The sequence below is a fragment of the Oncorhynchus gorbuscha genome, unplaced genomic scaffold, assembly GCF_021184085.1.
Source record: "Oncorhynchus gorbuscha isolate QuinsamMale2020 ecotype Even-year unplaced genomic scaffold, OgorEven_v1.0 Un_scaffold_2314, whole genome shotgun sequence".
Taxonomy (NCBI): Eukaryota; Metazoa; Chordata; class Actinopteri; order Salmoniformes; family Salmonidae; genus Oncorhynchus; species Oncorhynchus gorbuscha.
The window spans coordinates 32,761-57,572 of NW_025746862.1; the positions used below are offsets into that span (position 1 = coordinate 32,761).

At 46.4% G+C, this 24,812-nt stretch overlaps 1 pseudogene; it reads left to right on the forward strand.

The window, feature by feature from the left end:
- The first annotated feature begins 1,871 nt into the window (after positions 1–1,871).
- LOC124025631 lies at positions 1,872–24,584 on the forward strand (annotated as a pseudogene).
- The last annotated feature ends 228 nt before the right edge of the window (positions 24,585–24,812 follow it).

Below are 24,812 nucleotides of genomic sequence, written 5' to 3' on the forward strand. Positions count from 1 at the left end.
CACCTAATACTATTTCTATACTTATCTATTGTTCACCTAATACCTTTTATTTCTATACTTATCTATTGTTCCCCTAATACCTTTTATTTCTATACTTATCTATTGTTCCCCTAATACCTTTTATTTCTATACTTATCTATTGTTCACCTAATACCTTTTATTTCTATACTTATCTATTGTTCACCTAATACTATTTCTATACTTATCTATTGTTCACCTAATACCTTTTATTTCTATACTTATCTATTGTTCACCTAATACTATTTCTATACTTATCTATTGTTCACCTAATACCTTTTATTTCTATACTATTTCTATACTTATCTATTGTTCACCTAATACTATTTCTATACTTATCTATTGTTCCCCTAATACCTTTTTGTGAACTTAAAAATTGCACGGTTGGTTAGAGCCAGACTCAGACTCCTTGACTTTTTGACTCCTTAACTTTTTCCACATTTTGGTACGTTACACCCTAACCCTAACCCTAACCCTAACCCTAACCCTAACCCTAACCCTAACCCTAACCCTACAGCCCTATTCTAAAATGGATTAAGTCGAAGACCAAACAAACACGTAACAAAACACAGGGTAGAAACCCAAAACAAAAGAGTGAGGAGAACCTCAAATAAATAACATAAGCGCCCAATGACTAACACACGGGACGACTCCCATAATCATCTGCCCAATCCACAAGGGCACGAAGGCAAAACACAGCACAGGTCCTCACACGCACCAACAGACATAGTAACAATAATCAACAGCCCAGTGGAAACCAAAGGGCACCACTTATACAAGTACTAATCAGTGGGAATAGGAGACAGGTGTGTGTAATGAAAGTTCTGGAAGGATCCGTGACAATAAGGCTGTAACGTAACAAACTGTGGAAAAGGTCAAGGGGTCTGAATACTTTCCGAAGGCTCTGTGTATAGTCTATAGATCAGATCAAGGAACCAAGCAAAATCCTGCCCCCACGGCTGAGGAAGGAATGATATGTCTCCATTTTCAGGAAGTAAAATCCTGCCCCCACGGCTGAGGAAGGAATGATCTCTCCATTTTCAGGTAGTAAAAAAGGTATGTTGAATGCAGGTACGAGGAAAAACAACATTGCAACACTCAGAATCGTGCGTCTGCGTAGAGCTTGTTGTAAGTTTAGTCGAGCCCCTCCCTTCCTGCTTGACTGACTGACTAACAAAGAACAAGTGAGGTTGGAGGGTGTGGCTCAGGAATTCTCCACAGACCTCTCTCCTTCGTGTTCTTTCACAGGTTTCTTTCCGTAGGTTTAACTCTGACTAGACTTCTCTGGGAACCGCAGGTTTAACTCTGACTAGACTTCTCTGGGAAACGTAGGTTTAACTCTGACTAGACTCCTCTGGGAAACGTAGGTTTAACTCTGACTAGACTTCTCTGGGAAACGTAGGTTTAACTCTGACTAGACTTCTCTGGGAAACGTAGGTTTAACTCTGACTAGACTTCTCTGGGAACCGTAGGTTTAACTCTGACTAGACTTCTCTGGGAACCGTAGGTTTAACTCTGACTAGACTTCTCTGGGAAACGTAGGTTTAACTCTGACTAGACTTCTCTGGGAAACGTAGGTTTAACTCTGACTAGACTCCTCTGGGAAACGTAGGTTTAACTCTGACTAGACTTCTCTGGGAACCGTAGGTTTAACTCTGACTAGACTTCTCTGGGAACCGTAGGTTTAACTCTGACTAGACTTCTCTGGGAAACGTAGGTTTAACTCTGACTAGACTTCTCTGGGAACCACAGGTTTAACTCTGACTAGACTTCTCTGGGAACCGTAGGTTTAACTCTGACTAGACTTGTCTGGGATATTTCTCTCCACCACCAAACCTGTGCTGTATTTTACCATGGGAGTCGTAGGAGGAATCAAATACCTGATGTTCATGTTCAACTTCCTCTTCTGGGTAAGTGCTCTGAGATATCAACCTTCTGTCTCATATTCTCTCTACTGAGTCCACTCTTTACCTGCGCCTGGGTGGCAGGTAGCCTACTGGTTAGAGCATTGAGCCAGTAACTGAAAGATTGCTGGCTCGAATCCCCATCTGTTGTTCTGCACCTGAACAAGGCAGTTAACCCACTGTTCCTCGGTAGGCTGTCATTGTAAATCAGAATTTCGTCACAACTTCCTTGCCTAGTTAAAAAATGACCCTCTCTTTTGTCACATTCTCTCTTCTCTTTTACAATGTTATCAGCATTTTGGTGGTCAGCTGTTTGTTGGCCATAGTGAGAAAATAGAATGATTAACACTGAGAAGCTAAATCAGACTGGACGAGTGTCTGGTTGTTTCCCTTGGTTGGTAAGGTACACTCTGTCTGACTGTGTGTGATATATCATCCAGGTCTTATGTTATTATATTATTATATATTTTTAAGACAGCAATACAAACATTGACATTCATTGTACTGTTGAATGGGATGGCCAATTTAGAGGACAGAACTAAACTGAACTCACACACACACACAAAATAACACTAAATCCTATTAGTATTGGTACATGTATAAGAAAACAGCAGATAGTCATTTCAAGCAGTGTAGTTAAAGCCTAAATAAATATTGAGTGGAGTACAGCACAGAGTAGCAGCAGATCGTCAACCCAGTTATGAAGCGGGACGAGACCATTTATCCACTATCGGCTGACATATTTTGTAAAACAGACTTCTATTGGAGGTATTGTATCTTTTCATATGTATTACATTCCCTAAATCCTGTAACCACATTTCAAAGGTAGGTACAGTCTCCAATTTCAAAATTGCAATATGAGCCTCTTGGCTAATAGAGTACAAAGAGAGACAGCCTTCCCTTCCTGGTTATTCCCATCAACTGTAGAGCAGAGAACAACAGAGCGATCAATGGGTCTGGGGCTAAAACTCTATCGAAGGCTTTAGATAAGTCATCAAAAATGAGAGCCCAGTAAGCCTGTAACTTAGGACATGTCCAGAATAAGTGGGTCAACGTCCCCTCGTCCTGCTTGCACCTCTCACACAGTGGTGAGGTGTCTGGGAATATTTTATGCAGTTTAACCTTTGAGTAATGTAACCTGTGTATCACCTTAAACTGTACAAGGTTGTGTCTGGCATTCACTGAACTGTGGTTTATATTCCTGAGAGCTTCTACCCAGTCCTCATCTCAGAGCTTCTACCCAGTCCTCATCTCAGAGCTTCTACCCAGTCCTCATCTCAGAGCTTCTACCCAGTCCTCATCTGAGAGCTTCTACCCAGTCCTCATCTGAGAGCTTCTACCCAGTCCTCATCTGAGAGCTTCTACCCAGTCCTCATCTCAGAGCTTCTACCCAGTCCTCATCTCAGAGCTTCTACCCAGTCCTCATCTCAGAGCTTCTACCCAGTCCTCATCTCAGAGCTTCTACCCAGTCCTCATCTGAGAGCTTCTACCCAGTCCTCATCTCAGAGCTTCTACTCAGTCCTCATCTCAGAGCTTCTACCCAGTCCTCATCTCAGAGCTTCTACCCAGTCCTCATCTCAGAGCTTCTACCCAGTCCTCATCTCAGAGCTTCTACCCAGTCCTCATCTCAGAGCTTCTACCCAGTCCTCATCTCAGAGCTTCTACCCAGTCCTCATCTGAGAGCTTCTACCCAGTCTTCATCTCAGAGCTTCTACCCAGTCCTCATCTCAGAGCTTCTACCCAGTCCTCATCTCAGAGCTTCTACCCAGTCCTCATCTGAGATTTCTGAACCAAGTTCTTGTTCCCAAGCCCTTTTAATAGTGTCTATGGATACCTCTATGGGGGCCTGTAGCACATCATACAGTCTAGAGACCGACCCTTTCTATAGCACATCATACAGTCTAGAGACTGACCCTTTCTGTAGCACATCATACAGTCTAGAGACTGACCCTTTCTGTAGCACATCATACAGTCTAGAGACTGACCCTTTTAATAGTGTCTATGGATACCTCTATAAGGGCCTGTAGCACATCATACAGTCTAGAGACCGACCCTTTTGAATGGGGTTCGATAAGGATCAAGCTATCTAATGTAGGACTATTTGGCTTACTGCCATACTGTGGGATTTGTGTCCTTAAGCAGTTCCTGATTTGGAGGTATCTGAAAAAATGTGTTGTTGGCATGTTGAACTTTCCCTGTAATTGTTGAAATGAAGCTAACTGACCATCTATGTATAGATTACCAATTGTTGTGAGCCCCTTCTACCTCCACTGTGAAAACACCACATCATCCAATGCAGGGTGGAAAGCATGATTCAGGCAAATTGGGCTGTCAATGTAAACAGTGGGTATGTTAAGAAAATACCTCATCTGTTTCCAGATCATAAGAGTATGAGAAATGACTGGATTAGAGTCATACGTGTCTTTTTCCACATATTCTGGACTATTAACAAGTGCAGGGAGTGAGGAACGTTGACAGGAGGCCTGCTCAATCAAAAGCCATATGAAGGCATGTCATTCTGACGGATCCCAGGTAAACTTTCCCTCCAGAAAGACAATGTTCAGATTAGCAGCCCAATAATACAGTTTGAAGTGAGGAAGGCCAAAGCCCCCCCTCTATCTTGTACTTGCATAAATGCTTCTTTGAAATTCTGTCTGCCTTGTTATATACAGTATACATTGACCAAGGTTATTGGTTTGAATTCAGTATACAAGCCACAATAACATACCGACCATTAGGATCTGAAATGGAGGTTGAGTAAACAAAAGGAATGTTTTTCTTTATCAGGATTGCTACCCCTCTCGCTTTTGCATCAAAGTTATACTGGTATATCTGACCGATCCAGACAACTCGTAGCTTGGCCTGAGCCGAGCGTTTGATGAGCTTCTTGAAGTGATTTATTTTATTTTATTTATTTTTATTTCACCTTTATTTAACCACGTAGGCTAGTTGAGAACAAGTCCTAATTTGCAACTGTGACCTGGCCAAGATAAAGCATAGCAATTCGACACATACAACAACACAGAGTTACACATGGAATAAACAGACATACAATCAATAATACAGTAGAAAAAGTCTATATAGTGTGTGTGCAAATGAGGTAGGATAAGGGAGGAGGTAAGGCAATAAATAGGCCATGGTGGCGAAGTAATTACAATATAGCAATTAAACATTGGAATGGTAGATGTGCAGAAGATTAATGTGCAAGTAGAGATACTGGGGTGCAAAGGAGCAAGATAAATAAATACAGTATGGGGATGAGGTAGATATATGGGCTGTTTACAGATGGGCTATGTACAGGTGCAGTGATCTGTAAGCTGCTCTGACAGCTGGTGCTTAAAGCTAGTGAGGGAGATATGAGTCTCCAGCTTCAGTGATTTTTGCAGTTCGTTCCAGTCATTGGCAGCAGAGAACAGGAAGGAAAGGCGACCAAAGGAGGAATTGGCTTTGGGGGTGACCAGTGAGATATACCTGCTGCAATGCGTACTATTGGTGGGTGCTGCTATGGTGACCAGTGAGCTGAGATAAGGTGGGGCTTTACCTAGCAGAGACTTGTAGATGACCTGGAGCCAGTGGGTTTGGTGACGAGTATGAAGCGAGGGCCAACCAACGAGAGCGTACAGGTCGCAGTGGTGGGTAGTGTATGGGGCTTTGGTGACAAAACGGATGGCACTGTGTAACCTGCTTGGAATAGAGGAATTGGTTTTATACATTACCACAAGGGATATGTTTAGTTTACCTAAAATACAGCACCCTGTCCAATGTGTTGGTAGGTAGAGACGGGCTTGATCACCACAGATCCAATAATGATCAGTAAATGTTGCCGAGCCAAATTGATGAGGAGAATGATCATCAGTTTCCGCATCAATAATGGTGTGTCCCACCCTCAGTCTAATGGGGTATCCAGAGCTGCATGTTCCCGTCTTCCAGCTACATCCTATTGGGGAGACACAAGTTTTCCACGTCACCCTCAGTCTAATGGGGTATCCAGAGCTGCATGTTCCCGTCTTCCAGCTACATCCAATTGGGGAGACACAAGTTTTCCACGTCACCCTCTATAATTGACACATGTTGACATTCCCAGATTGGATTCATTTAATTGTGGTATGGAAATATTGCTTGGATTGTGACAATGACAGGTTCTGAATGGGGTTCTCCAGGGTTGGATCAGGACAGGTCCTGAATGGGGTTCGCCAGGGTTGGATCAGGACAGGTTCTGAATGGAGTTCGCCGGGGTTGGATCAGGACAGGTTCTGAATGGGGTTGGATCAGGACAGGTTCTGAATGGGGTTGGATCAGGACAGGTTCTGAATGGGGTTTGCCGGGGTTGGATCAGGACAGGTTCTGAATGGGGTTCACTAGTTTTAGGATCAGAACAGGTTCTGAATGGGGTTCGCCGGGGTTGGATCAGAACAGGTTCTGAATGGGGTTCGCGGGGTTGGATCAGAACAGGTTCTGAATGGGGTTCGGGTTGGATCAGAACAGGTTCTGAATGGGGTTCGCCGGGGTTGGATCAGAACAGGTTCTGAATGGGGTTCGCCGGGGTTGGATCAGGACAGGTTCTGAATGGGGTTGGATCAGAACAGGTTCTGAATGGGGTTCGCCGGGGTTGGATCAGAACAGGTTCTGAATGGGGTTCGCCGGGGTTGGATCAGAACAGGTTCTGAATGGGGTTCGCCAGGGTTGGATCAGAACAGGTTCTGAATGGGGTTGGGGTTGGATCAGGACAGGTTCTGAATGGGGTTGGATCAGAACAGGTTCTGAATGGGGTTCGCGGGGTTGGATCAGAACAGGTTCTGAATGGGGTTCGCCGGGGTTGGATCAGAACAGGTTCTGAATGGGGTTCGCCGGGGTTTGATCAGGATAGGTTCTGAATGGGGTTGGATCAGAACAGGTTCTGAATGGGGTTCTCCAGGGTTGGATCAGGACAGGTCCTGAATGGGGTTCGCCAGGGTTGGATCAGGACAGGTTCTGAATGGAGTTCGCCGGGGTTGGATCAGGACAGGTTCTGAATGGGGTTGGATCAGGACAGGTTCTGAATGGGGTTGGATCAGAACAGGTTCTGAATGGGGTTGGATCAGGACAGGTTCTGAATGGGGTTGGATCAGGACAGGTTCTGAATGGGGTTCGCCGGGGTTGGATCAGGACAGGTTCTGAATGGGGTTCGCCGGGGTTGGATCAGAACAGGTTCTGAATGGGGTTCGCCGGGGTTGGATCAGAACAGGTTCTGAATGGGGTTCGCCGGGGTTGGATCAGAACAGGTTCTGAATGGGGTTCGCCGGGGTTGGATCAGAACAGGTTCTGAATGGGGTTCGCCGGGGTTGGATCAGAACAGGTTCTGAATGGGGTTCGCCGGGGTTGGATCAGGACAGGTTCTGAATGGGGTTGGATCAGAACAGGTTCTGAATGGGGTTCGCCGGGGTTGGATCAGAACAGGTTCTGAATGGGGTTCGCCGGGGTTGGATCAGAACAGGTTCTGAATGGGGTTCGCCGGGGTTGGATCAGGACAGGTTCTGAATGGGGTTGGATCAGAACAGGTTCTGAATGGGGTTCGCCGGGGTTGGATCAGAACAGGTTCTGAATGGGGTTCGCCGGGGTTGGATCAGAACAGGTTCTGAATGGGGTTCGCCGGGGTTGGATCAGGACAGGTTCTGAATGGGGTTCGCCGGGGTTGGATCAGGACAGGTTCTGAATGGGGTTCGCCGGGGTTGGATCAGGACAGGTTCTGAATGGGGTTCGCCGGGGTTGGATCAGAACAGGTTCTGAATGGGGTTCGCCGGGGTTGGACCAGAACAGGTTCTGAATGGGGTTCGCCGGGGTTGGATTTGAATAGGTTCTGAATGGGGTTCGCCGGGGTTGGATCAGAACAGGTTCTGAATGGGGTTCGCCGGGGTTGGATCAGAACAGGTTCTGAATGGGGTTCGCCAGGGTTGGATCAGGACAGGTTCTGAATGGGGTTTGCCGGGGTTGGATCAGAACAGGTTCTGAATGGGGTTGGATCAGAACAGGTTCTGAATGGGGTTCGCCGGGGTTGGATCAGAACAGGTTCTGAATGGGGTTGGATCAGGACAGGTTCTGAATGGGGTTGGATCAGAACAGGTTCTGAATGGGGTTCGCCGGGGTTGGATCAGAACAGGTTCTGAATGGGGTTCGCCGGGGTTGGATCAGGACAGGTTCTGAATGGGGTTCGCCGGGGTTGGATTTGAATAGGTTCTGAATGGGGTTCGCCGGGGTTGGATTTGAATAGGTTCTGAATGGGGTTCGGGGTTGGATCAGAACAGGTTCTGAATGGGGTTCGCCGGGGTTGGATCAGGACAGGTTCTGAATGGGGTTGGATCAGGACAGGTTCTGAATGGGGTTCGCCGGGGTTGGATCAGGACAGGTTCTGAATGGGGTTGGATCAGGACAGGTTCTGAATGGGGTTGGATCAGGACAGGTTCTGAATGGGGTTGGATCAAAACAGGTTCTGAATGGGGTTCGCTGAATGGGGTTGGATCAGAACAGGTTCTGAATGGGGTTCGCCGGGGTTGGATCAGGACAGGTTCTGAATGGGGTTCACCGGGGTTGGATTTGAATAGGTTCTGGTACACGGGATCTAGGTTCTAAGATGATTCTACTGTACCAATGTGAACAATAAAATCCCACTCGTAAATATTTAGTTATTTTGTATTTATCCCTCCAGTGTTCTACCTAGTGAAGGTTGACCCCCTGTGTTCTCATTGGATAAGAGCCCTTCTAGTGCACATAGAGTGTCATTAATGCTGACCTCTACTGAATACTGTAAGAATGGGGAGATCGCTGAATGTGGAAACAAGCTACATACATAACAGGAGGTATTTCCTAACATCGGTTCAGTCTTTACTGTGTAGTTAAGCAGTGACCACCAAGTGTTTTCCTCGTGGTTCCTACTGTGATGCTCATCCAGTGGATGCATTGACCTTCTGCTTCTTCCGGTACTGGAGCGGTTATTGTTTGCTGGACTCCTGTCCTGAGTCTGCCGTTGGCTCGAGCTGGAGTGGCTGTTAATTAAGTCTCGTCCTGAGTCTGCCGTTGGCTCGAGCTGGAGTGGCTGTTAATTAAGTCTCGTCCTGAGTCTGCCGTTGGCTCGAGCTGGAGTGGCTGTTAATTAAGTCTCGTCCTGAGTCTGCCGTTGGCTCGAGCTGGAGTGGCTGTTAATTAAGTCTCGTCCTGAGTCTGCCGTTGGCTCGAGCTGGAGTGGCTGTTAATTAAGTCTCGTCCTGAGTCTGCCGTTGGCTCGAGCTGGAGTGGCTGTTAATTAAGTCTCGTCCTGAGTCTGCTGGAGTGGCGTCCTGAGTCTGCCGTTGGCTCGAGTGGCTGTTAATTAAGTCTCGTCCTGAGTCTGACGTTGGCTCGAGCTGGAGTGGCTGTTAATTAAGTCTCGTCCTGAGTCTGCCGTTGGCTCGAGCTGGAGTGGCTGTTAATTAAGTCTCGTCCTGAGTCTGCCGTTGGCTCGAGCCAGATTGCGACTTATAGCTACAATGGGTCCTGAGGTCTATCTGCAGAATCTCAGACAAGTTCTGTATCACCAGGTTTACAAAGTGGGAGCCATTGTCGCTGGCTACTTTAGATGGTAACCCCCACCTTGGGATGATCTCCCTAAGGAGATTCAGTGGGATGTCGACATGGGAAAGCCTCTACCCACTTGGAGAAGGCATCCACTATCACCGGACAATATTTGTAACCCTGACAAGGAGAGAGTTCAATAAAATCCATCATTATGTGTTCAAATGGTCCTTCAGGGGTCAGATGAGCCGACAGTGGCATGGGAATCCCTCTTCCCATGTTGTTAGTCATACAAATCACACATCTTACACAAAATTGTTCAGCAAACACAGAAAACCCAGGTGCAAACCAAAATGTATTTACAAAATCAACAACTCCCCCCTTTGACACATGATCCCTTCCATGTGACAACTTAGCTAAGTAGGGGAAACATGGACGTGGTAAGACTGGTAGCCCAGCCGGGCCCAGCCAGAGTTTCTGCACCTGGTCATACAGTATGCATATAGTTGTTTCCACTTCCTCAACAGGAACAACAGATGATTGCAAGTCAGAGATATCAGTGAGAGAGAAGAGGTTATGACCAGGAAGTTAAACCATCTGTAACACAGGGCGTCTCCACGGAGACAGCTGCAGCCTTAGCTGCCGAGTCAGCCATAGCGTTACCTTTGGAGACAGGGTCGGAAGAGTTAGCATGAGCAAGGCACTTACAAACAGCACCTTCAGAAGGGAGCCAAATAGACTTTAGTTATCAACACGTTTTGAATGAGAGAATGTCTGACCAGAGGAAGAGGTCAGGAAGCAACTCTGTTTCCACAGAATCATGTACCACACCAAAGGCATATCTGCTATCTGTATAGATGGTAGCAGACTGGCCTTTAGCTAATATGCCAGCTCTAGTGAGTGCAAAGAGTTCTGCTGCTTGGGCAGAAAGGTGGGAGTGTAATTTAGCACTTTCCAGTCTGGTTGAGGCAGTAGTAACCGCATACGCAACCAATGGTTCTCCTTTCTCAGCCATCTACAAACAGTTCCACATGTGTGTTTAGCAAAGGGACATCAGTTAAATCCAGCCTTGGTTTAGAGACAAGCTCCACCAGGGCGGCACAGTCGTGCGGCTCTCCATCGTCCACAGTGCACCTCTTCAGGGTCACATGAGACATTGTCAGACGAACATTCTGATAATGCAGCAGTAGAGCTGGTGTTAGATCGGCCGTCATTCTGATAATGGAGCTGGTGTGAGATGGGCCGTCATTCTGATAATGGAGCTGGTGTGAGATGGGCCGTCATTCTGATAATGGAGCTGGTGTTAGATGGGCCGTCATTCTGATAATGGAGCTGGTGTGAGATGGGCCGTCATTCCGATCATGGAGCTGGTGTGAGATGGGCCGTCATTCTGATAATGGAGCTGGTGCTAGATGGGCCGTCATTCTGATAATGGAGGAGTGGAGCTGGTGTTAGATGGGCCGTCATTCTGATAATGGAGCTGGTGTTAGATGGGCCGTCATTCTGATAATGGAGCTGGTGTGAGATGGGCCGTCTTTGCCTGTGAAATAAGATCATGAACTGCATGAGGCACGTGTACAGTGAGTTCACACATGACAACAATGTCTGCACAAGCCATCACAGCTGCAGTAGCTGCAGCCACAGCTCTCAAACAACAAACCAGACCTCTGGCCACACTGTCCAGCTGTTTGGAATAATACCCAACTGGGCGCTGCTTTCCTCCATGATCCTGTGTTAAAACAGATGACATAAAACCATTTTTCTCACAAACAAAGCAGTTAAAAGGTTTAGACTGGTCAGGGAGCCCCACACAGGGAGAAGTAGTCATGAGTTGTTCCAGTCTGGTCAGAGCAGTCAGTCCCTCTGGTGTCCACTTCATTTTGCCCTCATAGCCATTTTGCTACACTCGCATTAACATCTGCTAACCATGTGCATGTGTATGTGACAAATACATTTGATTTGATAAATAAGGTCAGCAAGCGGCTGCACCACCTCAGCATAGTCAGGTAACCACGCCCTACAATAGCCTGCCATACAAGTCAATGACATCGGCTGTGGGACGGAGAGAATAGCCTGTATCCTCTCTGTACCCAGCTGCCTGCCATTGGGAGTGATGTCATGACCCAGATACTTCACTGTCTGTGAAACCAACTGTAACTTCTTCTTTGAAACTTTGTGGACAGAAATATCAACAGACCCGCAGTATCAGTTTCACAAGATTCCATTGAGCACAACAACAAATCATCCACATACTGAATCAGAATGCTGATTCATCCACATACTGAATCAGAGTGCTGATTCATCCACATACTGAACCAGAATGCTGATTCATCCACATACTGAATCAGAATGCTGATTCATCCACATACTGAATCAGAGTGCTGATTCATCCATACTGAATACTGAATCTGAATCAGAATGCTGATTCATCCACATACTGAATCAGAATGCTGCTGAACCAGATTCATCCACATACTGAATCAGAGTGCTGATTCATCCACATACTGAATCAGAGTGCTGATTCATCCACATACTGAATCAGAATGCTGTGAACCTGATTCATCCACATACTGAATCAGAGTGCTGATTCATCCACATACTGAATCAGAATGCTGATTCATCCACATACTGAATCAGAATGCTGATTCATCCACATACTGAATCAAAGTGCTGATTCATCCACATACTGAACCAGAATGCTGATTCATCCACATACTGAACCAGAATGCTGATTCATCCACATACTGAACCAGAATGCTGATTCATCCACATACTGAATCAGAGTGCTGATTCATCCACATACTAAATCAGAGTGCTGATTCATCCACATACTGAATCAGAGTGCTGATTCATCCACATACTAAATCAGAGTGCTGATTCATCCACATACTGAATCAGAGTGCTGATTCATCCACATACTGAATCAGAGTGCTGTCCTCAGGGGGTATAACACCCTACAGATTTTGCACTAGGGCTTCAAATCAAATCAAATGTATTTATATAGCCCTTCGTACATCAGCTGATATCTCAAAGTGCTGTACAGAAACCCAGCCTACATTTACATTTACATTTAAGTCATTTAGCAGACGCTCTTATCCAGAGCGACTTACAAATTGGTGCATTCGCCTTATGACATCCAGTGGAACAGCCACTTTACAATAGTGCATCTAAATCTTTTAAGGGGGGGTAGAAGGATTACTTTATCCTATCCTAGGTATTCCTTAAAGAGGTGGGGTTTCAGGTGTCTCCGGAAGTTGGTGATTGACTCCGCTGTCCTGGCGTCGTGAGGGAGTTTGTTCCACCATTGGGGGGCCAGAGCAGCGAACAGTTTTGACTGGGCTGAGCGGGAACTGTACTTCCTCAGTGGTAGGGAGGCGAGCAGGCCAGAGGTGGATGAACGCAGTGCCCTTGTTTGGGTGTAGGGCCTGATCAGAGCCTGGAGGTACTAAGGTGCCGTTCCCCTCACAGCTCCGTAGGCGGATGCGAGCTTTAACTCGAAGCCAGTGGAGAGAGCGGAGGAGCGGGGTGACGTGAGAGAACTTGGGAAGGTTGAACACCAGACGGGCTGCGGCGTTCTGGATGAGTTGTAGGGGTTTAATGGCACAGGCAGGGAGCCCAGCCAACAGCGAGTTGCAGTAATCCAGACGGGAGATGACAAGTGCCTGGATTAGGACCTGCGCCGCTTCCTGTGTAAGGCAGGGTCGTACTCTGCGGATGTTGTAGAGCATGAACCTACAGGAACGGGCCACTGCCTTGATGTTAGTTGAGAACGACAGGGTGTTGTCCAGGATCACGCCAAGGTTCTTAGCGCTCTGGGAGGAGGACACAATGGAGTTGTCAACCGTGATGGCGAGATCATGGAACGGGCAGTCCTTCCCCGGGAGGAAGAGCAGCTCCGTCTTGCCGAGGTTCAGCTTGAGGTGGTGATCCGTCATCCACACTGATATGTCTGCCAGACATGCAGAGATGCGATTCGCCACCTGGTCATCAGAAGGGGGAAAGGAGAAGATTAATTGTGTGTCGTCTGCATAGCAATGATAGGAGAGACCATGTGAGGTTATGACAGAGCCAAGTGACTTGGTGTATAGCGAGAATAGGAGAGGGCCTAGAACAGAGCCCTGGGGGACACCAGTGGTGAGAGCGCGTGGTGAGGAGACAGATTCTCGCCACGCCACCTGGTAGGAGCGACCTGTCAGGTAGGATGCAATCTAAGCGTGGGCCGCGCCGGAGATGCCCAACTCGGAGAGGGTGAAGAGGAGGATCTGATGGTTCACAGTATCGAAGGCAGCCGATAGATCTAGAAGGATGAGAGCAGAGGAGAGAGAGTTAGCTTTAGCAGTGCGGAGCGCTCCGTGATACAGAGAAGAGCAGTCTCAGTTGAATGACTAGTCTTGAAACCTGACTGATTTGGATCAAGAAGGTCATTCTGAGAGAGATAGCGGGAGAACTGGCCAAGGACGGCACGTTCAAGAGTTTTGGAGAGAAAAGAAAGAAGGGATACTGGTCTGTAGTTGTTGACATCGGAGGGATCGAGTGTAGGTTTTTTCAGAAGGGGTGCAACTCTCGCTCTCTTGAAGACGGAAGGGACGTAGCCAGCGGTCAGGGATGAGTTGATGAGCGAGGTGAGGTAAGGGAGAAGGTCTCCGGAAATGGTCTGGAGAAGAGAGGAGGGGATGGGGGTCAAGCGGGCAGGTTGTTGGGCGGCCGGCCGTCACAAGACGCGAGATTTCATCTGGAGAGAGAGGGAGAAAGAGGTCAGAGCACAGGGTAGGGCAGTGTGAGCAGAACCAGCGGTGTCGTTTGACTTAGCAAACAAGGATCGGATGTCGTCGACCTTCTTTTCAAAATGGTTGACGAAGTCATCTGCAGAGAGGGAGAGGATTCAGGAGGGAGGAGAAGGTGGCAAAGAGCTTCCTAGGGTTAGAGGCAGATGCTTGGAATTTAGAGTGGTAGAAAGTGGCTTTAGCAGCAGAGACAGAAGAGGAAAATGTAGAGAGGAGGGAGTGAAAGGATGCCAGGTCCGCAGGGAGGCGAGTTTTCCTCCATTTCCGCTCGGCTGCCCGGAGCCCTGTTCTGTGAGCTCGCAATGAGTCGTCGAGCCACGGAGCGGGGAGGGGAGGACTGAGCCGGCCTGGAGGATAGGGGCATAGAGAGTCAAAGGATGCAGAAAGGGAGGAGAGGAGGGTTGAGGAGGCAGAATCAGTATCAGAAGGTTTGAGCAGAGGGAAGAGATGATAGGATGGAAGAGGAGAGAGTAGCGGGGAGAGAGAGCGAAGGTTGGGACGGCGCGATACCATCCGAGTAGGGGCAGTGTGGGAAGTGTTGGATGAGAGCGAGAGGGAAAAGGATACAAGGTAGTGGTCGGAGACTTGGAGGGGAGTTGCAATGCAATGAGGTTAGTGGAAGAACAGCATCTAGTAAAGATGAGGTCGAGCGTATTGCCTGCCTTGTGAGTAGGGGGGGAAGGTGAGAGGGTGAGGTCAAAAGAGGAGAGGAGTGGAAAGAAGGAGGCAGAGAGGAATGAGTCAAAGGTAGACGTGGGGAGGTTAAAGTCACCTAGAACTGTGAGAGGTGAGCCGTCCTCAGGAAAGGAGCTTATTAAGGCATCAAGCTCATTGATGAACTCTCCGAGGGAACCTGGAGGGCGATAAATGATAAGGATGTTAAGCTTGAAAGGGCTGGTAACTGTGATAGCATGGAATTCAAAGGAGGCGATAGACAGATGGGTAAGGGGAGAAAGAGAGAATGACCACTTGGGAGAGATGAGGATCCCGGTGTCACCACCCCGCTGACTAGAAGCTCTCGGGGTGTGCGAGAACACGTGGGCGGACGAAGAGAGAGCAGTGGGAGTAGCAGTGTTATCTGTGGTGATCCATGTTTCCGTCAGTGCCAAGAAGTCGAGGGACTGGAGGGTGGAGGGAGGCATAGGCTGAGATTAACTCTGCCTTGTTGGCCGCAGATCGGCAGTTCCAGAGGCTACCGGAGACCTGAACTCCACGTGGGTCGTGCGCGCTGGGACCACCAGATTAGGTGGCGCGGCCACGCGGTGTGGAGCGTTTGTATGGTCTGTGCAGAGAGGAGAGAACAGGGATAGACAGACACATAGTTGACAGGCTACAGAAGAGGCTACGCTAATGCAAAGGAGATTGGAATGACAAGTGGACTACACGTCTCGAATGTTCAGAAAGTTAAGCTTACATAGCAACAATCTTATTGACTAAAATGATTAAAATGATACAGTACTGCTGAAGTAGGCTAGCTGGCAGTGGCTGCGTTGTTGACTTTGTAGGCTAGCTGGCAGTGGCTGCGTTGTTGACACTACACTAATCAAGTCGTTCCGTTGAGTGTAATAGTTTCTACAGTGCTGCTATTCGGGGCTAGCTGGCAGTGTTGTTTACGTTACGTTGCGTAAAAGAACGACAATAGCTGGCTAGCTAACCTAGAAAGTCGCTCTAGACTACACAATTATCTTTGATACAAAGACGGCTATGTAGCTAGCTATGTAGCTAGCTACGATCAAACAAATCAAACCATTGTACTGTAATGAAATGAAGTGAAAATGTGATACTACCTGTGGAGCGGCGGAATGCGACCGGGTTGTTCTATTCGGTAGACGTTGGCTAGCTGTTGGCTAGCTAGCAGTGTCTCCTACGTTAAGGACGACAAATAGCTGGCTAGCTAACCTCGGTAAATTAAGATAATCACTCTAAGACTACACACTCTAAACTACACAATTATCTTGGATACGAAGACAGCAAAGACAGCTATGTAGCTAGCTAACACTACACTAATCAAGTCGTTCAGTTGAGTGTAATAGTTTCTACAGTGCTGCTATTCGGTGGACGTTTGCTAGCTGGCTAGCTGCTGGGCAAATAGCAGTGAAGACTACGTTAGGATGGCGAATACGATAATTACGCAATTATCTTTGATACAAAGACGGCTATGTAGCTAGCTAAGAAGAAATTGCTAAGATTAGACAAGTCAAACCGTTGTACTATAATGAAATGTAATGAAAAAGTTATACTACCTGCGGAGCGAAGTGCGGATGCGACCGCTCGCTCCAACCCGGAAGTGATATGTTATATTACTATATTATTATATTACTGTTATATTATTATATTACTATATTATTATATTACTATCATATTATTATATTATATTACTATATTATTATATTACTATATTATTATATTACTTTATATTATTATATTACTATATTATTATATTAGTACTATATTATTATATTACTATATTATTATATTACTTTATATTATTATATTACTACTATATTATTATATTACTATATTATTATATTACTACTATATTATTATATTAATATATTATTATATTACTTTATATTATTATATTACTATTATATAATTATATTAGTACTATATTATTATATTACTATTATATTATTATATTACTATATTATTATATAACTATATTATTATATTACTTTATATTACTATATTATTATATTACTATATTATTATATTACTATATTATTATATTATATTATTATATTATTATATTATTATATTATATTACTGTTATATTATTATATTACCATTATATTATAATGGATGTAGCAGCCTGAAACCAGTTTTCTAGAAAGTGGGTGGGGGTAGTCGAGGATAAGTGCCTGCTGGGTATCATTCCCAAAATCTGAACTGCTCGTTACACTGTTTCTAATGTGTGTGTGTGTGTGTGTGTGTGTGTGTGTGTGTGTGTGTGTGTGTGTGTGTGTGTGTGTGTGTGTGTGTGTGTGTGTGTGTGTGTGTGTGTGTGTGTGTGTGTGTGTGTGTGTGGGGTGGGTGTGGGTGTGTGGTGTGTCAGTTGGCAGGAACAGGAGTGTTGGCCGTAGGGCTGTGGCTGCGTTTGACTCTCGGACTGAGGGACTGTTCAGTGGAGAGGACTCTCCTTCTGTCTTCTTCACCGGTAAGACTGAGCTCTCACCCCTAACCCCTATACCTTAAATCTAACTTCTCACCCCTAACCATAACCCCTCCACCCTAACCCTACAGCATAAAATATCTCCTCTCAGCTAGTGGTATCATCATGTCTGTTAGAAACTCTAAGGTCCCCAAATAGGTTTCTAACACACACACACTTAATTCTCTACACAGAGTCAGGGGACAGGGGTCAGGGACAAAGGGTCAGGGACAGAGTCAGGGTCAGGGAAAGAGTCAGGGTCAGGGACATAGTCAGGGACAGAGTCAGGGGTCAGGGACAGGGTAAGGGGCCAGGGACAGGGTAAGGGGTCAGGGACAGGGTAAGGGGTCAAGGAAGAGTCAGGGTCAGGAACAGAGTCAGGGACAGGGTAAGAGGTCAGGGACAGAGTCAGGGGTCAGGGACAGGGTAAGAGGTCAGGGACAGAGTCAGGGGTCAGGGACAGGGTAAGGGGTCAGGGGTTGTGGACAGGGTAAGGGGTCAGGGACAGAGTCAAGGGTCAGGGACAGGGTAAGAGGTCAGGGACAGAGTCAGGGGTCAGGGACAGAGTCAGGGACAGGGGTCGTGGACAGGGTAAGGGGTCAGGGACAGAGTCATGGGTCAGGGACAGAGTCAGGGGTCAGGGACAGAGTCAGGGGTCAGGGGCAGGGTAAGGGGTCAGGGAAGAGTCAGGGGTCAGGTACAGAGTCAGGGACAGGGCTCAGGGACAGGGTCAGGGACAGAGTCAGGGGTCAGGGACAGAGTCAGGGACAGGGCTCAGGGACAGGGTAAGGGGTCAGGGACAGAGTCAGGGGTCAGGGACAGAGTCAGGGACAGGGGTCATGGACAGGGTAAGGGGTCAGGGACAGAGTCAGGGGTCAGGGACAGAGTCAGTGCATGGTGTGTGTGTATGGTGTGTGTGTGCATGGTGTGTGTGCATGGTGTGTGTGTATGGTGTGTGTGTGTGTGTGTGTGTATGGTGTGTGTGTGTATGGTGTGTGTGCATGGTGTGTGTGTCCATGGTGTGTGTATGGTGTGTGTGCATGGTGGGTGTGCATGGTGTGTGTGTATGGTGGGTGTATGGTGTGTGTGTGTGGTGTGTGTGCATGGTGGGTGTGCGTGGTGTGTGTGCATGGTGGGTGTGTATGGTGTGTGTGTATGGTGTGTGTGTGTGTGTGGTGTGTGTGTATGGTGTGTGTGCATGGTGTGTGTGCATGGTGTGTGTGTGTGTGGTGTGTATGTATGGTGTGTGTGCATGGTGTGTGTGTATGGTGTGTGTGTGTGTGTGTGTGTGTGTGTGTGTGTGTGTGTGTGTGTGTGTGTGTGTGTGTGTGTGTGTGTGTGTGTGTGTGTGTGTGTGTGTGTGTGGTGTGTGTGTGTGTGTGGTGTGTGTGCATGGTGTGTGTGCATGGTGTGTGTGTATGGTGTGTGTATTCATGGTGTGTGTGTATGGTGTGTATTCATGGTGTGTGTGTGTGTGTGTGTGTGTGTGTGTGTGTGTGTGTGTGTGTGTGTGTGTGTGTGTGTGTGTGTGTGTGTGTGTGTGTGTGTGTGATGTCATGGTGTGTGTGTGTGTATGGTGTGTGTGCATGGTGTGTGTGTGTGTATGGTGTGTGTGCATGGTGTGTGTGCATGGTGTGTGTGTGTGTGTGTGTGTGTGTGTGTGTGTGTGTGTGTGTGTGTGTGTGTGTGTGTGTGTGTGTGTGTGTGTGTGTGTGTGTGTGTGTGTGTGTGTGTGTGTGTGTGTGTGTGTGTCCACAGGTGTGTATATTCTGACTGCTGCGGGGGCGTTGATGATGGTTGTTGGGTTCCTGGGCTGCTGTGGAGCCATTAAGGAATCCCCCTGTATGCTCGGACTGGTGAGGATCAATGATGGTGATCATAGAATACAATGATAACACACTTTTCATTGCAAGGCCTCACACCCTGTCTGTCTCTCGTTCTCCCCTGTCTGTCTCTCTCTCCTGTCTGTCTCTCTCCCCGCCCCTGTCTGTCTCTCTCTCCTGTCTGTCTCTCTCCGCGCCCCCTGTCTGTCTCTCCCCCCCCCTGTCTGTCTCTCGTTCTCCCTCTCTCCAGTTCTTCTTCTTCCTGTTGTTGATCTTTGGGGTGGAGGTAGCAGCAGGGATCTGGGGCTCTCCAATAAAGACACGGTAACACACTCAGAGGCTGTTTCACTGTTTGTTGTTCTTACTGTGGCCAGACCATCAGACCATCTATTACAGATCAATACAAAACCTTAGCATCTCTCCATTCTCATGTCTCTCCTCCTGTCTGTCTCCCCTCCCCTGTCTGTCTCTCTTCTCTCCCCTGTCTGTCTCCCCCTTCCCTCTCTGTCTCTCTTCTCTCCCCCTGTCTGTCTCCCCCTCCCCTCTCTGTCTCTCTTCTCTCCCCTGTCTGTCTCTCTTCTCTCCTCATGTCTGTCTCCCCTTCCCTCTCTGTCTCTCCCCACCCCCTGTCTGTCTCCCCCTTCCCTGTCTGTCTCTCCCCACCCCCTGTCTGTCTCCCCCTTCCTCTCTGTCTCTCTTCTCTTCCCTGTCTGTCTCCCCCTTCCTGTCTGTCTCTCCCCACCCCCTGTCTGTCTCCCCCTTCCCTCTCTGTCTCTCCCCACCCCCTGTCTGTCTCTCCCCACCCCCTGTCTGTCTCCCCTCCCCTCTCTGTCTCTCTTCTCTTCCCTGTCGGTCTCTCTTCTCTCCTCCTGTCTGTCTCCCCCTTCCCTGTCTGTCTCTCCCCACCCCTGTCTGTCTCCCCCTTCCCTCTCTGTCTCTCCCCACCCCTGTCTGTCTCCCTCTCCCTCTCTGTCTCTCTTCTCTTCCCCTGTCTGTCTCTCTTCTCTCCTCCTGTCTGTCTCCTCCTTCCCTCTCTCTCTCTCCCCACCCCATGCCTGTCTCCCCCCTCTCCTCTCTGTCTCTCTTCTCTTCTCCTGTCTGTCTCCCCCTCTCCTCTCTGTCTCTCCCCACCTCCTGTCTGTCTCCCCCTTCCCTCTCTGTCTCTCTTCTCTTCCCCTGTCTGTCTCTCTTCTCTCCTCCTGTCTGTCTCCCCTTCCCTCTCTGTCTCTCTTCTCTTCCCCTGTCTGTCTCTCTTCTCTCCTCATGTCTGTCTCCCCCTTCCCTCTCTGTCTCTCCCTCCGGCGTCCCTTGTCTCCCCCTTCCCTGTCTGTCTCTCCCTCTGGCGTCCCTTGTCTCCCCGTCTGTCTCTGTTTAGGTGGTGGAAGACATCACAGAGTTCTACAAGCAGACTTACAATAACTACATGAACACCAAGCAGGAGGCCCTGAAGGAGACATTACGCCTCATACACTTTGGAGTGAGTACACACACACACACACACACACACACACACACACACACACACACACACACACACACACACACACACACACACACACACACACACACACACACACACACACACACACACACACACACACATAACTGTCTGTCTGTCTGTCTGTCTGTCTGTCTGTCTGTCTGTCTGTCTGTCTGTCTGTCTGTCTGTCTGTCTGTCTGTCTGTCTGTCTGTCTGTCTGTCTGTCTGTCTGTCTGTCTGTCTGTCTGTCTGTCTGTCTGTCTGTCTGTCCACACACATAACTCTAACACAACAGTCCAGGGTATGTCTGTCTGTCAAGTGTACAGTAGAACTAAAATTGTGTTTCCTGTGTTTCCCTGGGGCAGCTGAACTGCTGCGGCCTGACAGGCACGATAATTGACAGCGCCAGGGAAACCTGCCCAAAGAAGGAAGGACTGGAGGCTCTGATTACCACGGTAACAAACATAACCCTGCCGCAACAACTATTTGAGTGATGAGCTATTATAGTATAGGGTAGAAGTGTATATTATAGGTTATTATAGGGTAGAAGTGTATATTATAGGTTATTATAGGGTAGAAGAAGTGTATATTATAGGGTAGAAGTGTATATTATAGGGTAGAGGTGTATATTATAGGGTAGAGGTGTATATTATAGGGTAGAGGTGTATATTATAGGGTAGAGGTGTATATTATAGGGTAGAGGTGTATATTATAGGGTAGAGGTGTATATTATAGGGTAGAGGTGTATATTATAGGGTAGAGGTGTATATTAGGGTAGGTTATTATAGGGTAGAAGTGTATATTATAGGTTATTATAGGGTAGAAGTGTATATTATAGGGTAGAAGTGTATATTATAGGGTAGAGGTGTATATTATAGGGTAGAGGTGTATATTATAGGGTAGAGGTGTATATTATAGGGTAGAGGTGTATATTATAGGGTAGAGGTGTATATTATAGGGTAGAGGTGTATATTATAGGGTAGAGGTGTATATTATAGGGTAGAGGTGTATATTATAGGGTAGAGGTGTATATTATAGGGTAGAGGTGTATATTATAGGGTAGAGGTGTATATTATAGGGTAGAGGTGTATATTATAGGGTGTATATTTATAGGGTAGAGGTGTATATTATAGGGTAGAGGTGTATATTATAGGGTAGAAGTGTATATTATAGGGTAGAAGTGTATATTATAGGGTAGAAGTGTATATGATAGGGTAGAGTGTATATTATAGGGTAGAAGTGTATATTATAGGGTAGAGGTGTATATTACAGGGTAGAGGTGTATATTATAGGGTAGAGGTGTATATTATAGGGTAGAGGTGTATATTATAGGGTAGAAGTGTATATTATAGGGTAGAGGTGTATATTATAGGGTATTATAGGGTAGAGGTGTATATTATAGGGTAGAAGTGTATATTATAGGGTAGAGGTGTATATTACAGGGTAGAGGTGTATATTATAGGGTAGAGGTGTATATTATAGGGTAGAGGTGTATATTATAGGGTAGAGGTGTATATTATAGGGTAGAAGTGTATATTATAGGGTAGAGGTGTATATTATAGGGTATTATAGGGTAGAGGTGTATATTATAGGGTAGAGGTGTATATTATAGGGTATTATAGGGTAGAGGTGTATATTATAGGGTAGAGGTGTATATTATAGGGTAGAGGTGTATATTATAGGGTATTATAGGGTAGAGGTGTATATTATAGGGTATTATAGGGTAGAGGTGTATATTATAGGGTAGAGGTGTATATTATAGGGTAGAGGTGTATATTATAGGGTAGAGTGTATATTATAGGGTAGAGGTGTATATTATAGGGTAGAGGTGTATATTATAGGGTAGAGGTGTATATTATAGGGTAGAAGTGTATATTATAGGGTAGAGGTGTATATTATAGGGTAGAGGTGTATATTATTGGGTAGAGGTGGATATTATAGGGTAGAAGTGTATATTATAGGGTATTATAGGGTAGAAGTGTATATTATAGGTAGAGGTGTATATTATAGGGTAGAGGTGTATATTATAGGGTATTATAGGGTAGAAGTGTATATTATAGGGTAGAGGTGTATATTATAGGGTAGAGGTGTATATGATAGGGTATTATAGGGTAGAAGTGTATATTATAGGGTAGAGGTGTATATTATAGGGTAGAGGTGTATATTATAGGGTAGAGGTGTATATTATAGGGTAGAAGTGTATATTATAGGGTAGAGGTGTATATTATAGGGTAGAGGTGTATATTATAGGGTAGAGGTGTATATTATAGGGTATTATAGGGTAGAGGTGTATATTATAGGGTAGAGGTGTATATTATAGGGTAGAAGTGTATATTATAGGGTAGAAGTGTATATTATAGGGTAGAAGTGTATATTACAGGGTAGAGGTGTATATTATAGGGTAGAAGTGTATATTATAGGGTAGAAGTGTATATTATAGGGTAGAAGTGTATATTATAGGGTAGAAGTGTATATTATAGGGTAGAGGTGTATATTATAGGGTAGAGGTGTATATTATAGGGTAGAAGTGTATATTATAGGGTAGAGGTGTATATTACAGGGTATTATAGGGTAGAGTGTATATTATAGGGTATTATAGGGTAGAAGTGTATATTATAGGGTAGAGGTGTATATTACAGGGTAGAGGTGTATATTATAGGGTAGAGGTGTATATTATAGGGTAGAAGTGTATATTATAGGGTAGAGGTGTATATTATAGGGTAGAAGTGTATATTATAGGGTAGAAGTGTATATTATAGGGTAGAGGTGTATATTATAAGGTAGAGGTGTATATTATAGGGTAGAGGTGTATATTATAGGGTAGAAGTGTATATTATAGGGTAGAAGTGTATCTTATAGGGTATTATAGGGTAGAGTGTATATTACAGGGTAGAAGTGTATATTATAGGGTAAAAGAGTTGTAGCAGTGTGTAATCTCAGTGTGTTGTTCTGTCAGAGTTGCCCAGCGGCCATTGACGAGGTGTTCAACTCTAAACTCCATATCATTGGAGGAGTGGGCATCGGAATTGGAGTCCTCATGGTGAGAACAGCCAATCAACTCTCTCCTCTCCTGTCTCGTCCTCTCCTTCACTCCTCTCTCCTCTCCTTCCTCTCTCCTCCTCCTCCCTCTCTCCCTCTCTCCTCTCCTGTCTCGTTCTCTCATTCACTCCTTTCTTTTCTATCCGTCTCCTCCCTCCTTCCTCTCTCTCCCTCTCTCCTCTCCTCCTCCCCTCTCCCTCTCTCTCTCTCCTCCACTCCTCTCCTTCACACCTCTCTCTCCTCTCCTTCTCTCTCTCCTCTCCACTCCCTCTCTCCTCTCTCCTCCTCCTCCTCTCCTCCTCCCTCTCCCTCTCTCTCCTCTCCTCCACTCCTCTCCTTCCCTCTCTCTCCTCCTCCCCTCTCCCTCTCTCTCCTCTCCTCCACTCCTCTCCTTCACACCTCTCACTCCTCTCTTTTCTATCTCTCCTTCACTCCTCTCTCCTCTCCTTCCTCTCTCTCCTCCTCCCCTCTCCCTCTCTCTCCTCTTCTCCACTCCTCTGTCCTCTCCTTCCTCTTGTCCTCTAATGATATGTAGTTTCTCTTCTGTCCAGATCTTTGGGATGATCTTCAGCATGCTGCTGTGCTGTGCCATCAGGAGGTCCCGTGACATCATGTAGACTCAGACTCTGCCATTCCATGCACTTAACTTATCTGTGTGTCTGTCCTCAATAGATGTTAAATGCTCACTAGGTTTGTACTGCCATTTGAGTTAGTTGTCAGTTTTAGGGTGGCAGCCAACCAGCCAGCCAGTCAGTCAGGCTCTACCCTGGATGGAAACTCAGTCTCCTGTGAATGTGTGGAGCCGTGCTGAGGTTTTGTAACAATGTAATCAGTGTATCGTTTCATCACTGTAGAAGCAAAACGCCTGGGGCTCAAATCTGCCAGAATTTAATCTGTTGTATGTGCTTTAAAAACCTGACTATGTTTCTCCTCATATTGCCTGTTTGTTCAGCTACATGGACTGTAACAACTTTATGGCAGAGTACAGATTTTATAAACATTTTTATTGCAACTATTTTGATGAACTAAGATGTATATTTCTTTGAATTGCCAAATAAAATGACTTAATATGGATGTCAGACTGTGAGT